The sequence below is a fragment of the Bos javanicus genome, chromosome 3, assembly GCF_032452875.1.
Source record: "Bos javanicus breed banteng chromosome 3, ARS-OSU_banteng_1.0, whole genome shotgun sequence".
NCBI lineage: Eukaryota > Metazoa > Chordata > Mammalia > Artiodactyla > Bovidae > Bos > Bos javanicus.
In genome coordinates this window covers 20,538,426-20,551,487 of record NC_083870.1, presented here as the reverse complement: position 1 = coordinate 20,551,487, position 13,062 = coordinate 20,538,426, and positions in this window count along the sequence as shown.

Here is a 13,062-nt window from a genome sequence, read left to right as displayed (position 1 = left end):
TCCTACTTTTGCATTGCAGTCCCCTATAATGAAAAGGACATCATTTTTGGGTGTTAAATCTAGAAGGTCTTGTAGGTCTTCATAGAACCGTTCAACTTCAGCTTCTTCAGAATTACTGGTCGGGGCATAGACTTGGATTACCATGATATTGAATGGTTTGCCTTGGAAACAAACAGAGATCATTCTGTCATTTTTGAGATTGCATCCAAGTACTGCATTTCGGATTCTTTTGTTGATAATGATGGCTACTCCATTTCTTTGAAGGGATTCTTGCCCAGAGCAGTAGATATAATGGTCATCTGAGTTAAATTCACCCACTGCCGTCCATTTTAGTTTGCTGATTCCTAAAATGTCAATGTTCACTCTTGCCATCTCCTGTTTGACCACTTCCAATTTGCCTTGATTCATGGATCTAACATTCCAGGTTCCTATGCAATACTGCTCTTTGCAGCATCACACTTTTTCCATCACCAGTCACATCCACAACTGGGTGTTGTTTTTGCTTTGGCTCCATCTCTTCATTCTTTCCGGAGGTATTTCTCCACTGATATCCAGTAGCATATTGGACACCTACTGACCTGGAGAGTTCATCTTTCAGTGTCCTATCTTTTTGCCTTTTCATACTGTTCATGGGGTTCTCAAGGCAAGAATACTGAAGTGGTTTGCCATTCCCTTCTCCAGTGGACCACGTTTCGTCAGAACTCTCCACAATTTCTCAATTGTAATTATTCTTTCAATTTACTGTAATATTTACTTGCTTGTCTTTTTATTTAAGATTTGAAGTCTGTATTTGTAGACAAGACTTATTTTTAGTATTCAGTGTTAATCTTACTAGTTTTATTTTCGAATGGATAATTTTATTTTCAGACGGAGAGGGCATCTTTTAGGTATTTTAAAAAGACGAACCAGAATGTTGGCAGTCACTTACAATTATAAAGGAACAATAACCAAATGCCTCACCTTTAAGATTATAACAACATGGAACTTCCCTGCGGTCCAAGTGGTTCAGACTCCGTGCTGTCACTGCATGGGCTGGATCTCTGGACTGGGTACTAAGATCCCACATGCTGAGTAACCAGAAAAGAAGTAAAAAAAAAAAAAACAGAGTATACAGCAATTCAGCGTATCCAAAAGTAAGGTGAAAATAAACCTACTTGTAAATATCTGCTTAATTAAATAGAAAACCATTATTTTAAGCATTGTCTTTATTTGCAAATTCTCAACTATAGAGAACCATAGCACTCAAGCGAGAGAGAGAAAATTCTATTGATATTAGAGACAAAATTGAGGCTTTTGAGAAAAATGAACAGTAAATATACATAATGATGCTTTCTTTTAATGCTAATTTGTTCCTGTATTAAATGACAGTATATGTTTTACATATCAAATTCATATATGTTTAAAATCTGACTTCATGAATTTTAATATCCTCATGTGAATGATATTAATATTTTAAAATAATTAGATATAAGTAAAATATTACACTTAAGAATTTAATATATGCTAAAAAGGAGATATCAAAAATCATCAGCAAAGGGACAGATGTGTTCATAATAAATAGTGCTAGAAAAACTAACAATTTGCGAGCAGAGAGAGACAAAAAAGAGTGTCCAAAGAATGGGCCCAGGGGCTCTCCCAGGGTGATTGATAATGAGCTGACTGGTATCTGGAGGAGCCTCATCTCATCTTCCCCCAAAGTCTCCAAGTGCTGGACAGATAGTGCTTCCAGCAGCTCTTGGAAGAACTGGCACCCAAGGTCAGGTTATATGACACCCAAATTCAGCTCCACTCACAGGCCACTCCCATGTTTGACCACAGAACACCTGGTGCACTCAAGCTAGTACACTACTCTCCTGGATGGTAAGTGCATGGCCCTTGCAGCCTGCTGACCCTTCTGTTTATGAATTCCTGCTTGAACCAAATAATGCTGGCTGATGACTGCCTGAGCCCTTTGCAGAAATGGGTTTAAACCCTGACCTCACATGATGCACTAAAACAAACTCCAGAAAGTAAATAAAATGAGATCAATAAAATAAAGTTAACAAAAAATTAAAAGATCAATAAAAATAAATCAAGACAATGAAAAGCTAGAATCAAGTAGAATTAAATGATCTTCAAATCTCTGAAGGGTGAGACAAATTTCTAGGTTTCATAAGAAGACAAATCAAAAATACTAATCAATTTATTATTTACCTACATATGTTAACCATTTATGTTACAACAAAAAGGCAAAGAAGAGGAGAAATATTTTTGTCTAGTATGACAAAAGTTTAAAATCCTTATTACATAAAAATTTATACAATTGATTTTTTAAAATCATCACTGAAGCCTAACTGATAAAGGTTAGAAACCATCTACACAAGAACATGCAACCAGAACCGAAGAAATGCAAATGAAAGCAACAGCAAACACCATTTTACCTACTTTGCCCCCTACTTTTCTGGCAGCTCCTTCTTAGCGTCTTTTGCTCTTCATCTCCTCAATCTCTGTGTGTTGAAGGGCTCTAGGAATTCAATAGTATTTAGACTCATTGCCTAATGATCTCAACCAGTGTCATGGCTTTAAATAGGATCCATTTATCAATTCAAAAAAATGGGTTTTTGAGAGGTGAGCTGGGTCTCCACCGCTGCACAGGCTTTTCTCTAGCTGCCATGAGCGGGCATTACTCTCTAGTTGTGCTGCACAGGCTTCTCATCCAACAGCGTCTCTTGTGGAGCATGGGCTCTGGGACACAGGCTTCAGTCGTTGCAGCTCCTGGGTTCTAGAACACCAGCTTAGTAGTTGTGGCACACAAGCTTGGTTGCAATGTAGTATGTGGGGTTTTCCCAGACCAGGGATCAAACCAGGGATTCTTTATCACTGAGCCACCAGGAAAGCCCCCAAAAATTTGTATCTCCAACCCAAATTGGGATATCTAGCTGCCTACTTGCCATCTCCACTTGAATTTTTTAACAACAGACTCAAACTTAATGCAAATTCCTCTCTCCCCCAAACCAGCTCCTCCTGTAGCCGTCTTCTCAGTTGAGGACACCATTCTTTCTGTTGCTAAGGCCAAAATCTTGGTACCATCCTGACTCCTCTCTCTTATATGCCACATTTCATCAGTCAACAATTTCTGTCAGCTCCACCTCCAAAATACACCCAGAATTCACTTTACTTTCCCCACCACCATCAGGGGGCTTCCCTGGTGGCTCAGATGGAAAAGAAGAATCCATCTGCAGTGCAGGAAACCCAGGTTCAATCCCTGGGTCAGGAAGATCCCCTACCCACTGGCTACCCACTCCCAGTATTCTTGCCTGGAGAATTCCATGGACTACCTGGGTTACTACATTAACCTCCAGCTGATGTCCTGGCTTCTGTCCTCTATTCTCACAAAAGTAGCCAGAGTGAAACTGCTAAAACCTAAGGCACATGCTCTCACTCCTTTGCTCAGCTCTCCAACAGCTGCCCATTCCCATTCAAAGTAAAATCCAATTCCCATTCAAAATAAAAAAATGTAGGCATGATCTACTCTCTTCTTACCCTACCTCACTCCCTATCTCCATGACTTCATCTAATATTGATATCCCTCTTGTTTACTTGGTTCTACTCACTCGAGCCATGCTCCTACCACAGAGCCTTTGCATGCACTATTCTTTATCTGAAATACTCTTACGAAGACATCAAATAGCTAACTTTCTAATTTCCTTCTGGTCTTTACTAAAAATTTGCCTTTCTTCTCCTCTTCCCTTTCCTTCCTTTCCTGGCAATTCAGTCTTAAAAATATTCGGGGTCAGGGCAGAATAAGGTACACTGGCCCACAGGGGTGTGCTGAAGCCAAGCAGGACCAAGAGGGCACCCATGCAGAGGGGTGGCCTGGAATAGGGTGTCAGACCTGAGTAGGGTGAAGAGGTGCTTACATGCAGTGGCAGAGCCCATATAGAGCCTGTATTTAGTCAGAGGGCATCGAAGCAGGGGAAACGGTGACAGCAGAGGAAGAGATTATTTACACACAGAGGGTTTGATCAAATAAGTAAATACACTGACGATAAAGACAGCTAATTTCTCACTAATAGAGTATAGAGGTACAAAGATGGAAAGGGATAAAACTAGAATGAAAACTGAAGTGTTAGACTGAAAGTGAAGTAAACTCATGGTTTCCAATATACAGTATAAATATATTTATAGAAAAATAAATATATGTGCATATTGCTTATATGTATATACACAAATATTCTCAGTCCATTGAGAGTACCTGGAAGAAGGAAAATGCCACTAGCAATGAGCATACCTAGCATGCAGAGCATGGCTGCAAAATAGCATTCCCATGGGCTCCTTGGAGAAATGCCTGGTTCCAGAGTTGGGGCAGGAAAGTACAAGATAAACCTGGAACATCTTGGTATGCCAGAAAGCAAAGTGTTCAGAGAATGATGGTGACATGATGAAAGACAGAAGCTTAACTTGAAGTGTTCCAATGGGAAAGTCTAAGAACAATTTGACCACCAAAATAATGATACTAACTCATTGACTAAAACAGGAAACTATGAGCTCATATCCATTCAGTTAGTCACTCAGTCGTGTCTGACTCTTTGCGACCCCATGGACTGCAGTATGCCACGCTTCCCTGTCCATCGCCAACTCCCGGAGCCTACTCAAACTCATGTCGATCACGTTGGTGATGCCATCCAACCATCTCATCCTCTGTTGTCCCCTTCTCCTCCTGCCTTCAATCATTCCCAGCATCAGGTTCTTTTCCAATGAGTCAGTTCTTCATATCAGGTGGCCAAAGTATTGGAGTTTCAGCTTTAGCATCAGTCCTTCCAATGAACATTCAGAACTGATTTCCTTTAGGATGGACTGGTTTGATCTCCTTGCAGTCCAAGGGACTCTCAAGAGTCTTCTCCAAAACCACAGTTCAAAAGCATCATAGATATAGACAAATAAACAAAGTTTGATGAGAAATGTGATCAAGTATGGCCCCCCACAAAATACTTAGTTACAAAAAGAAGAAGCAGAGAAGTTTGGAAGATCTCATCTAAATCAAGTGACAAAGTAAACATTATCGGTAATGGGCTAAATAGAAATTATGTGCCATCTGATAAGATACAACAAGAATACAGCATTGCTTCTGTGATATTCTTGCCAAAAACACATAACCTTAAGTCTAATCATAAGGAAACAGCAGACAAACTTAAATTAAGGGATATTCTACAAAATAAGTGGCCTGAAATTTTCAACAGTGTCAAGGTCATAAAAGTTGAAAAAACACTTAGAAACTATTTCAAACTGAAGGAGTCGAAATAGACAAGATACTAAATGCAACAACTCACAATGTAGAACTGAATCTTTTTGCTATGAAGGCCCTTATTGAGACAGTTGACAAAACTTGATGGGGAGGGCAGTTTGAGGATAAAACAGTATCAATATATCAATGTTAATATTCTTATTTTGATGGTTACGTTTTGGTTATATAAAAGAATGTCTTTGTTTACAGGAAAGATACTCTAAAGTTTTGGGGGGAGGTGGAACATTATATGGGTAAGTTACTGATTTCCAAATGGTTTAGGACAAAAAGATTTTGCTACTATGCTTGCAAGTTTTCTGTAGGTTTGTGATTTAAATTTAAAATATTTTTTAAAATTTTGTCACTTACTTAATGAGAACTTTACTAGCTATTCTAAAATGCTCCCCCGTATGAAACTTCATATTCTCCTTCTTGCTTTATTTCCTTTAGCACATATTCATTTATCTATCCACCTGATTGTTTCACCCAGGAGGACCTATGACACCAGGAATTTTTGTCTGTTTTATTCACTGTTGTGTCATGAGTGCTTAGAACATTGCTGGGACATAGCGAGTGCTTAAATGGATAAGCCTATTAAGTAAGCGTATGAAGAAAGATATAACCATTACAAGCACAGGTAACGTAAAACTGTTATTCTCATGATCCTATGTAAAAATCCTTTCAGAACCGAAAGTCATAAAAATATTAATAATCCTTTAACCTATAAATTCCACTCTTGGGAATTCATTCTAAGTAACTATTCTAAAATATGGGAAGTAATCGCAGTGTCAAGCTTTTCACCAGAGTGCTATTTATACAAAAAATAATAATAATAAAAGAGAGAGAAATAGATATTCAAAAATATTGGATAAATTATGCCATGCCTGCTTGCATGAATGCTCAGTTGTGGCAGACTCTTTGCGACCTGATGCACTGTAGCCCACCAGACAACTCTGTCTGTGGAAGATTCCAAGCAAGAATACTGGAGTGGGTTGTCTACTCACAGATTAAAATTCGATTTCATTTGAAATTCTAATAATGTGGGAAAATGCTTTTTTATGTATTATTGCATGAAGGGAAAATACAATGTAAATTTATAGCCTATGAGTCAAACTAAATAAAAATATGTATTGTAATAAACAACTATTGCATTGTGGCAAATTTTTTTCTCTTTTCCAAACTGTCAGTGATATGGTTTTAATTTATATTCTTAAAATATACCTATAATAAATTTATTATTTATTTTAAAAAGCACATCATGAATGAAATTAGCTGGATGTAGAGAGTATTAGGGCTTCCCATGTGGGGCTACTGGTAAAGAACCTGCCTGCCAATGCAGGACATGCAGGTTCGATCCCTAAGTGAGGAAGGGCATGGGAATTCACTCCAGCATTCCTGCCTGGAGAATCCCATGGGCAGAGGAACCTGGCAGGCCACAGTCCATAGGGTCACAAAGAGCTGTAGATGACTGAAGCAACTTAGCATGTATGCACAGAACGTATTAACCCCATGAAAGAAAGTAACTGCTTGAGTGAAGAAATTAGGGACATACAAATCAAACATTCACTAGTCACACACACAATCTACACACATATTCAAATATGACTAAATATAAAAGAGGTAAAAAAAATTTTAACTTTTTTGAATAAAATATGCTAATATTAATAGAAAAAAGTGATCAAAAGACAAATTTGGCAATATCAGTCTATTACTGCTAGTGCAAAACATGTTTAATACAACAAACTGTAAAACCATCAAAAAAGTATACTCTACTGGATCAGGGTAGGTTCATCATACTTGTCAGGTCAATAAAATATCCCCCAAGACCAACAAGCAGCCCCTGTTCTGATTCTGTGCTCATCAGAGAGTCTTCTGATTATTAACTTGGCCTCCCAGTTAACCTCTTCTAGGAAAGGCATATCCTAGACTTTCACATGCTGCTGCTGAGTCCCTTCAGTCGTGTCCAACTCTGTGCGGCCCCATAGACGGCAGCCCACCAGGCTCCCCCATCCCTGGGATTCCCCAGGCAAGAACACTGGAGTGGGTTGCCATTTCCTTCTCCAATGCATGAAAGTGAAAAGTAAAGTGAAGTTGCTCAGTCGTGTCTGACCCTCAGCAACTCCGTCCATGGGATTCTCCAGGCAAGAGTACTGGAGTGGGGTGCCATTGCTTTCTCCGTAGACTTTCACATAGCCACATGAAATGTGGCTAATCCAAATTGATATGTGCTGTTAAGTATAAAATCCATCTGAAAATTTGAAGACTGTGTATGAAAAAGAAAGTAAAATAATCTCCATAATAATTTTACATTGATGACCTATTAAAATTAAATAGCATTTTGGATAAATTGGGTTAAATAAAATATGTTGTAAAAATTAATTTTCCTTGTTTATTTTAATTTTTTTAATATGGCTAAAAAGAACATTTTAAGTTACTTCCTGGCTCACATTTGCAGATGTCATTATATTTCTATTGAACAGAATACTGCAGTCAGGGACTTCCCTAGTGGTCCAGCGGTTAAGAATTCACCTAACAAAAGGATAGGGATTCACCCATCCCCTGCCATAGCCCAGTCAGGGGATATGGGTTCGCTCCCTGGTTGGGGAAGATCCCACATGTTGCAGAGCAAATAAGCCCTCGGGCCATAACTAGAGAAAGCCTGCATACAGCAAGACCCAGTGCAGTCCAAAATAAAAATAAATAAATACGAAATATTGCCGTGGACTTCCTGATGTTACAGTGAATAAGAATCCACCTGCCAGTGCAGGGGGGATGGGTTCAGTCCCTGGTGCAGGAAGAGTCCACACGCTGATGAGCAACTAAGCCTGTGTACAACTACTGGAGCCCACACCTAGAGCCTGTAGTCCACAAGAGAAGCCACTGCAGTGAGAAACCCGTGCACCACAATGAAGAGTAGACCCCACTCACCACAACTAGAGAAAGCCCGCGTGCAGCAATGAAGACCCAGCACAACCAAAACTAAATACATAAATAAAAAGAATGCTGCAGTCAACATAATTATACAATCTCCATATAAAGCAATAAGCTGATACCTGATTTAGAGGGCTTCCCTTGTGGCTCATCTGGTAAAGAATCCACCTGCAATGCAGGAGACCTGGGTTTGATCCCTGGGTTGGGAAGATCCCCTGGAGATGGGAAAGGTTACCCACTCCAGTATCCTGGCCTGGAGAATTCCATGGACTGTATAGTCCATGGGGTCGCAAAGAATTGGACACAACTGAGTGACTTTTTCACTTTCACTCTGGTTTAGAACATTAGCCTCTTGTGAGCTTTCACACGACACAAGTCTGTCCCTCACTAGCTGGCTGACTTTGACAAAATGAAGCCCTGCTAAACAGAAGATGAGACCTTCACTGAAGTGAGCAAATCTAGGTTCTGGCATCCTCTGAGCTTCCTAGGCGCAAGTCGTCAGCTCCATCATTTCTCTACCTTCCATCATTTCTCTCCTGTTTCATAATCTTGTGTTTAGACTGTGTTTTTCAAGGGGTAGAGTTGTGTGTTATTTATCTTTGTTTTCCAAGCACTTATGTGCCTTAAACAAAGATATTAAAAAGTTTGTTAAATGAACATTCTTCCACACCTTATGCCTTTGATCATAGCTACAGGCCTCCTTGCCTTGAAAAGAATTTGTAGATAATCTCCTCACTTCTTCATCTGTTAATTGTAACTAATAAAGTTTGAACACATAGAAACCTGAAAGAAAGTGGTTACATTACAGCCATGAGAACTAATATAAAATATGGAGTGAAAGCTTTACAACAATCACAGCACACTATATTATCAAGGACAGAGCCTTAGAGACCGAGTACGGAATTGATATTTCATCATTATGCAATGACCTACATTATATGACCTCTTATTTGTCCCTGAACTCCAGCAGGCCGATATAAAACAGTGGTGGAAGGGAAAACAGATGACACAAAAAGGAAAGGAGGTTTTTTATGGGATCAGTGTAAAGATTTGGCTACATAACATAGACCAGATGGCAATAGCCCCTTTCTCAGCAGGTGACTACTCAATGTCCTATGGGTTGTTAAAAAAAAAAAATTCACTATCAACCTCCTCTGATAATTGTTTCTAAGTACTGCAGCAGCATCAAAACAATGCTGAAAATACACAACATCCCTCAACATAAGGAGAAATAAACAATCTAAAAACTTCTCCTACATATTAATTCCTGACAAAAGGAAAATCCTTTTCTGAGAAATGCTGCTACCCATCAGAAAATCTTGGCTTCTAAAAACTCAAGTATATTCTCATCTTTTATTTCAAATGAAGATGGCCTTTGTTTTACCCAATTTTGTGGTTGTTTTGTAAAAGCCATTGAAAATGCCTGAGAAACTATTGGCATTAGTTTTACTGAATTATTTATAGTTGCTACTTTTATATAAGACAAGAACCCATCCTTTAACATTTTTATAAAAATTGTGTACCCAAGAATTCATTTGCTGACACCTTCTATAGCTCCAAAAAAACTTTTCTGGTGTACAAGACAAACTGAAGGAAAAAATCCCTGAAAGGTGACTTACTGATTCCAATAAAAATATTAAAAATATAAATTTGATGACAATTCCTCTCCAAAAGTTTGAGACACTTCAAACAAACTACAGTTCCATTACTTTAACTAAAAGCCTGCAAACTGACCTTCATAAAAGTTCCCCAATATTTCCCTTCTTCCCTTCTAGGACAGAATAAAAAGATCGTATGTTAGTTACAGCTCTTTATTTTACACGTGGGTTCCGCATCATTTTTCAGTGATTTCCCTCCGGCTAGTTGGTTGCTCTAATATTCTCCAGAATTGATTCGTCCTTAGATACCTACTTCAACTATTAAGGCTCAGATCAATCCAGCAATTCTTGCTTCAAGATAGAGAAAATGGGAATAAGAACCGCAGAGCAGGCTAGCTAGCTACTGAGGAGAAGCAAAGGTTACCACTGAACAAAGGTTATTCAAGTGCAAACTTGAAGCAGAGAGGCACGAACGAGATGGAGAAGCAAAGTGGCCTCGGCTCGAATCGCACCTAACACACCTCAGTTTATAGTCATTAAATTGGATGATATTCGCAAATGTGGGGCTAAGAGCATTCAATATTTGAAAATTAGAAAGGAAACAGAAGCTCTGTTGGCCAGGTGGCGCTAGTGGTAAAAAACCCGCCTGCCATTGCGGGAGACCTAAGACACGAGGGTTCAATCCCTGGGTTGGGAGGATTTCCTAAAGGACGGCACGGCAACCTGATCCATAGGGTCGCACAGAATCGGACACGGCTGAAGCGACTGAGAACGCACAGAAGCTCTGTAAACTCTTAAACGAGAGCTGTAAGATACGAGTGACTAAAGAAAAGGAAGGTCCTAAGGGCCGATGGACGAGCTTCTCTCCTTATCAGAGGGCGGAGGCAGAGGGACCCATTCACAGGGGACCGCTGTCGCCACGCCTCACGCATGCGCAACTCGCTGACTTAAAGCTGAGGGCATGAAGTAGCCCCAGCTTTTCTAGAGGCGCGGGGAGGAGGGCGCAGGGAGGAGGGCGGGGCGAAGGCACGTGACCGGAATGCGGCATTTCTGGGCCAATCGGCGGCGCTTCGGAAAGCGCCCTTGTAGAGCAATGTGGGTAGCCCCGGTTGGGCCGGAGTCCTGACCTCTTTTTAAGTTCCTGGCATTTCGACTTCGCTCTTGAATTTAAGAAACTAGTTTGTCAGAACTCTTTACCATGGGTTTCTTGAATCAAGTCAGGGGCACACTCTAAAGTGATTAGCGCTTTTTATTTCGTTTCCCCTGTAACTAGAGTGTTACTTGTGTAGTTTGAAGTCCTGTTGCTCTCGCCATCACGCTCTACTATTACGACCGCGCGAGATTCCAGAATCGCTGGAGGGTGTCTTGCTGTGAAAAGTCTTCTAGGAAGAGAAAGTCCATGGGCTGCAGTCTATGGGGTCGCAAATAGTCGGAGACGACTGGGCGACTGAACTGAACTGACTGAGGAAAGAAAAACTGCTTTATAGCGCAGTGGTAGAGATTAGGGAAATTAAGGTAAAAATTAAGGCAGAGACTACAACAGATAACCTCAAAGATATACCCTGAGGTTATTTTATTTCAGTATAAACATTGAAGTAAAATCTCCCGCTGATACTAGTATACGATAATCTGCACGGTGTGGTTAGTTCGCCCCAGAGGAGTGTGGCGGGAGACAGGCTTTAGAGAAACTCAGCCTTAAAGCTGGAGTCCGCAAAGTAAGAATGGCATGGGGTAAAAACAAGATGAATGGGGCTGAATTCTAGGGTTCTAATCCATCATGAATTGACTCCTACAGCCCAGGAACCTTCGCAGTGGGGAATCAAGCAGTACTGCAAGAGGATAAAATGCCAAATATGTCAAAACAATTTTAAATTTCCCTACACATATCCCAATATGGACAGCGTGGTAAGAATAAGACACACACCCACCCCACCCCCCTCAAATGTGGAATCCTATTCAGAAAGATTTCACTCATTTCCTACGAATAATAAATCCTCAACACTGCACAATTGAGATTGTTCTTAACTCAATATTTTCAGAAAACGGGGGCGGGTGCACCACTAAAAACGACCTGCACTGGTTTCTCAGCTGGAGTTGCGCTGTGATGGTACTTGCTTCCCTTGCAGATGCTAGCTTCCTCTGTTGCTGCTGTCATTAGTTTAAAAAATATAAAAGTTGCTCCAACTCCAGTTCGTTCCATAATATTTATAGATTCTTCTACCAACCCCAGTATTCCTCAGACAGAGCTAGTCTTTATAAATGGCCTTGAGCTCCATTGAGCACAGTTACTGACTTCTTCGTGCTTAGAAAAGAGGACTGTGGGAGAAAATGTCTCCTAGTGGAGAAACCCTGTAGCCTCTGTTAATTCTGGAGCTGTGGGAGTGAGTCTATCCAGGAAAAGTTAACAACTAAAATGGAGGGCGCAGGTCATGGCCTTCATCTGCAAGATGGTGCAGTGTGAGCATTGAATAGGAGATTGAGAAATTAGGCAACTATTTATGGGGTCAAAATCACTTCTTGAACAGCTAGAATGAGTTTTCACCAATGTTTTATGCCTAATTTGGTGGCCTGCAGATGTGTAATGGTGGACATGTTCATTTTATAAATAACCAGGTACAATGATGCTTTAACAAAAAAATAATTTGCAAATATTCATAAAATTGAAAGCCATTAACTTGGCTCACTTCTGATTCTTTCTCAAGCAGAACTGCTGTCATGGGATAACCACATGGTCTTACCACACAGAAAGGTGGTGTGTGTGTCCTACTCTGCAACCCCATGGACTGTAGCCTGCCGAGATCCTGTCCGTGGGGTTTTTCCAGGTAAGACTACTGGAGTGGGTTGCCATTTCCTCCTCCAGGGGATCTTCCTGACACAGGGATCCAATCTGTATCTCCTACTTTTGTGGTAAAACCTGTTCTCCATGTTAGGGCTCTTCATTAGAGTAGTAACACAAGTAGCTGCCTAAGACCAAATTATCCAAGCCAGGTTCTCAAATCTTAGGCTGATTAGTACATGAAAAAGGAATGCAGTAGTAGAATGCTATTATTAAACAACAGCTGCAAAATAACATTGCATCCAGTACTAGGAAGAACAGAGGGAAAATTTTCAGCCATGGGAAGAATAAATGTCACATGTTCCAAAGCCTCTTTAAAATATAGAACAAGGAATGAAGTTGTGTTTGTTAGTTGCTCAGTCATGCCTGACTCTTTGCAACCCCATGGACTGCACCCCACCAAGCTCCTCTGTCCATGGGATTTTCCAGGCAAA